Below are 5502 nucleotides of genomic sequence, written 5' to 3'. Positions count from 1 at the left end.
TTGTACTCACTACTTCCTTCCGCGAATTTAATAAACTCTTTCACCCCCTCTGCATATGCTTTCTTGGCTTTCTTTTTTTTGTCTAATCTTTCATACATCCACTTCCGTTCTAATCTTTTCATGTTATTATATATCTACACATTTATATATGTCATTAAAAAAGATAATAAACTAACAACAATCAAAATCAAGCATAATAAACAATAATTTAACATTTTAACCAATATAAATATTGTATTTCTTTGAATTGGGTCCTTATCACTCCAACCTAAACCCATCAATGTCCGTTTTAAGTCACTAGCAAACATGTACTTGTGATTTATTAATGAGAAAAAAAATTCGGCAGGAATTCCCATCCGTTCTCCAAATACACAATATAGAATAAATAATTACTCTACATATGCATTTAGAGAACATTAAAGGAATTGTCACCAAACTCTTTTCTCATTAACAAATCACAAGCACATGTTTACTACCTAAGTGACTTAAAACGTACAAAGACAGTCCCAAAACGGGGACTATTCAAAAATTACTCCTAGTGAGCAATTTTTGAACGGGTACTAGGTCAATATGAACAATAATTTTAACAATATTAAAAAACAAAACATACAACAATGGCTACTTTTTCAATTAACATAAACTAACATGATTTACTTTTCATTTTACATATCTAGTCTAATTATCATTTTAAAAACTAACATCAATAATTTTTCAATTTACATATCTAGTCTAATTATCATTTTAAAAACTTTAACATTTAACAAAATTTAACAATAATCTAATTAACAAAAAAATTAGATGCATACAATAAAACCGTCACAACATACATTTAAACAAAATTGGCTTCTATCCTAAGTCAACATGCATCAACATCAAAAATAATTCAACAATAATTAAAAAAATAACTAATATTCTAATTAAATTAAGATAATTAAAGCAAAAAAAAATTAAAAGAGAAAATACCTAATTAGTTCAACAAAGAAAAAAATGAAAAAGAAGGATGAGAAAGAGGGAAGTGGCGGCAGGGGGCGGCGGTAAGGGCGGCGACAAGAGGCGGCAATAGTGGCGGTGGGAGGCTATGGAGAAAAAAAAATTACAAACAATTAAAGAATAAGGAAAAAGAGAAAGGAGAAAAGAAGAAAAGAAGAAAAACAAATAAAATTACCTTATAGTGATGGCGACGGCGTGGTGGTGTTGTTGGTGGTGGTGGCGGCGCCGGAAGTGGAGGAGGATGGTGGTGGTGTCGGGTTTTAAGGTGGTGGAGGAGGGTTTGGCGATTTTTAATTTGGGGGAAAAAATTGGCAAAGTGATACGGGATGCTCCCGTTGTTGAGATAAAAGGACCCACTGACGAAATATCCGTCAGTATAAAAAAAAAACTGACGGAATATCCGTCAGTATATTAAAAAGACTGACGGAATATCCGTCACTGACACCTTTATTAGAACAATAATGCAGAAACTTTACACGTCACACTATTGACCCAATGACGGAATATCCGTCAGTGCCTCAATTGTTGTGCCAGCCTGTCACAACAGAATCAAATTAATTATTGACCCACTGACGGAATATCCGTCAGTTTTATCTAAATACTGACGGAAATTCCGTCAGTTATACTAAATGTTTTCCAGCTGTACTCCAATTTTGCATGTGACACCCACTGACGGATATTCCGTCAGTATTAAGGAATTACTGACGGGATACCGTCACATCTTTTTTGGCGCCTTTGACTTTGTCAACGCGCCAATAGATACTGACGGGATATCCCTCAGGAAACGTTACTGATGGAAATTCCGTCATAAATCCGTCAGTATCCCATGTTTTCTGACGGTCTTTTTTTTCCGTCGGTAGGGCCGTCACTAACCGCGTTTTTTTTGTAGTGTTAGTCCATGGGTCAAAAGATACTAGTATGACACATCCTAGGTGGTCTTGAGGGTATTCTAGCAAACAAAGTCTCAAGGAGAAAAATTATCTATAAGGGCCTTATATACACTTGTCAAGCTTCCCAAATAGGCATTTTAGCAAATTTTTCTACCATGCAAACTACATGCCATGATGCAACTAACATAAATACAATCCTAATGCATATGCTTCTATCAAATATTATGCCATATAAACTAAATCCAACTCCTAACAACACATAGGTACACAAACCGCAACAACAAAATACACCACATCCTCCTTGACATGTAAGCCCATCCTCCTCATATGAATAATGAAAAGAAATGGAAGGGAAAAAGGGATTAGAGCGATCATACCAAGCGGTCTTCATATTCCCTTGCTAATGCCTCAAATGAAGTGTCGTATCTATGTGAGAAGAGAACAAGAACACAAGTATATATATAATTCTACACTACTAATTTAAAGAACATGTTTCTGGTTTTTGAAATTTTCAAATTTTTATGGGTTTTGTTTTTATGAAATTAAAGAACATATTTTTGGAATTTTTCACAAATTTTCAAATTTTATGCATTTTGGAATATAAATTCCCATCCCCCACTTTATTTTGGACATTGTCCTCAATGTACATGTAGGAGTGGGAATGAAAAAGAAATACATGATTTTGGATTTTTGATTTTATGGAAATTGAAGTATAAATGCAATGATATGATATAAATGAATGCATGCTCTAACTAAATGCAATTCTATATGACATATATAACAAATGAATCAAATCTACACTATATACTAGATGATGCATGCTAAATGCTTACGTCACCTATGATCAAACCTCCCCAAACCGATTTAAGCACTATTTCTAGTGTAGGAGGAATGAGGTTGGGTCATTAGTGACTATGTATGAAGGAAACTAACTATATGAAATATGTGAGATATATTACAATACAAACTTAATCTAATCATATGAGATATATTACAATGCAACTATACATGAGAGATAGGGAAAGAGTATCATACAAATGGAGGTGGTGTGGTCAAGCACCTCCAGCTATCCTACTCATCATCATCATCATCATCATCATCATCGCGGCATCCACGTCCGATGGATCCTCCTTGGTCATATCCTCCTCCTTGGCTAAAGAATCTCCCACTTTGGTCTCCAAAGTTCCCTCCTTGGTTGCCATAGTTAGGGAACAAGAGATGTGGTCGAGCCCAACATGGATGAGGGCCTCTAGGGTTGATGTACCCTTGTTGAGCAAAGGCGTAGTAGGAGGGGTAGTGGTCCAAGTATGTAATACCCATCCTTTTGGGGACCCATTGACCGACATTAACTAACCCTAGACACCTATCTTGACCTTCGGAAACCTTGCGAGTGATGACCTATGACGATGTGAGCTTTCGTTTGTGTGTTACTCGATCTAGCTGATGTTACTCGATCGAGTAGCTCTGGAGCTCGATCGAGTAGAGGTCACTCGATTGAGTAACTTAGTTACTCGATCGAGTAGAGGGTTTGCAGCGGGAATTTTAAATCGTTAATCGTGAAATCCCAAATCATTTTCCTACCTTCTTCCTAAACCTAAATGTCGTCACCTCTGTTCTCCTTTACCATAGTTCAGCTTCTTGAGGTCCTTATGAGTATCCACACCTTAGGAAGGGGATGCTTGAGTCGGGTAGCGGTCTTGGCGCCGGATTGCTTTGTATAGGTATGTCGTCGTCATCATCATCATCTTCGTCCTTGTTTTCAGTTATGTTTATAGAGGTAGTAATAGATAGTTGTAGTGGTTGTATAGGTGGTTTTCATGGTTGATGGGTATCTTGTGATCGGACGCGGAATCGCTGCGGTTTGCTAAAGGTTGGTTCGCCTACTCAGTACTGTTGATTGTCTAGAGAGTCTGTTGATGTTATTTGGTTGGTTTATAGTCAGTATTGTTGATTGTTTGTGGTAGCTGATAATGTTGTGTTGGTATAGAAGTTGGTAATTGTTGTTGTACAGCTGATTGTGATTGTTCGTCTGTGGTTCTCGAGGTGCGTCCTCGGCTGAGTGGAGTCACTTCCAAGAGTGGCTTCACGCCCTTGATTCACCCTCCGTGGAACCCGCTACGAGAGGGAATGCGCACATTAAGGAACATGGGTTATCGCTTGGATAGATGAGCGGGGCTTAGTTGGGAACGGCTGCGGTCCCCCACTGGCAAGACTGGACCTTCGGGCAGTCGAATATGTGTGGTTAGTTGGAGGAGGTGTGTGGTGTGTGTTGTTGTACTTGTGTTGTGTCTACTTTTGTTTATCTGTTATCTCAGTCACTGACCTTGTGTGGTTTTGTTGTTTTGTCTTTTTGTGTTGTGTCTGCCGTGATCTACTATGGTAAGCAGTCAGTCTTAGCAGGTTGATGTATGGATCTTAGCTGGGTGCTTGGAGATATGAGTCTACCACGAGTCATGGCAGATATAGCTTCACATAGTTGATAGTAGTCTCGAGTTGTATCTTTTATATCGTCAGTTGTTTGTAATTCACTTGTAACATAACATAAATGTTCTTTTATCGACATTTGATTATTACTGACCTCGGTAAACCGAGATGGTAATGTCCTTATCTACTAGGGAAGGTCTTGTTAAGGGTCCTCGGTAGATGGGGGTGTTACAAAGTGGTATCAAAGTGACGATTTTGGAACCTGTAACAAATGAGCCTAATGAACGTAGTGAGTCTAACAAAATGAACCTAGTGTATGTATGTTGGGAGCCCCAGCTGATGCGTGATTTTGGGTGAGTAGGCGCCCTCATTTCAAAATCATGGCCCCATTATGCTTAAGCAAGTCACCGATTATGGGAATATCGAGTCGGGAATTATGTGCTTAGAGTGTATGATGGTTAAGTTAGGAATAACTGTGACAGAGTCTCTGTTAGTGTTTAGTACGTGTAGATGTGATGATGAACTGAGTAGGGTTATGATTGAATGGAAGTGTGGGTGAATGTAATAGAAATGGTGAAGTGTCGATAGTGCATGATAATGTCGGGTGATGTGGTGATAATAATGCGTTTTAAGTCTTTCGATGCGTACTAGTTATAAAGAATTGTGAGTTTTGTATGTGATGATGATAGTAAGTCATAAGTTTTGTACTAGTTATAATGTTTGTCAAGTGGTAATTAAAATTGCAATGGGTGAATTGTTGAGTACTTTCGTGTTATGGCATATTTAAGTCGAATAATTTAGTTGATAACTTGTTAGGACATGATCAAATTTCTAGCAAACTCGGATGATATATGATGGTTTATTGTTAGATAAATGTTTAAATTAGTGTGAGTAAGTTGGATGTTGAATTTGCAAGTGCATGATTAGAAGTGAAGTAATATGTTGAAGGTATTCATGAATAAGTTAATGGTATGGTTAATCATTTTGAGTAGTAATTATTATAGAGTGAAGTAATATGTGTCTTGGTTGGATGGAATCGTTGAGTTATATGCGAGTAGTGATAATGTGTTGTGAATGAATATAAACATCTGTGACGATTTCCAAATACATTTTGGAATTGACACGAGTTATTGTTTTGCAGGAATCGTTAACTAAACTCTTAACTTCTAACCGTGTACGAAACCTTGCTTGACCGAGT

The sequence above is a fragment of the Silene latifolia genome, chromosome Y (assembly GCF_048544455.1).
Source record: "Silene latifolia isolate original U9 population chromosome Y, ASM4854445v1, whole genome shotgun sequence".
Classification (NCBI taxonomy): Eukaryota; Viridiplantae; Streptophyta; class Magnoliopsida; order Caryophyllales; family Caryophyllaceae; genus Silene; species Silene latifolia.
This window is presented reverse-complemented; position numbering follows the sequence as displayed.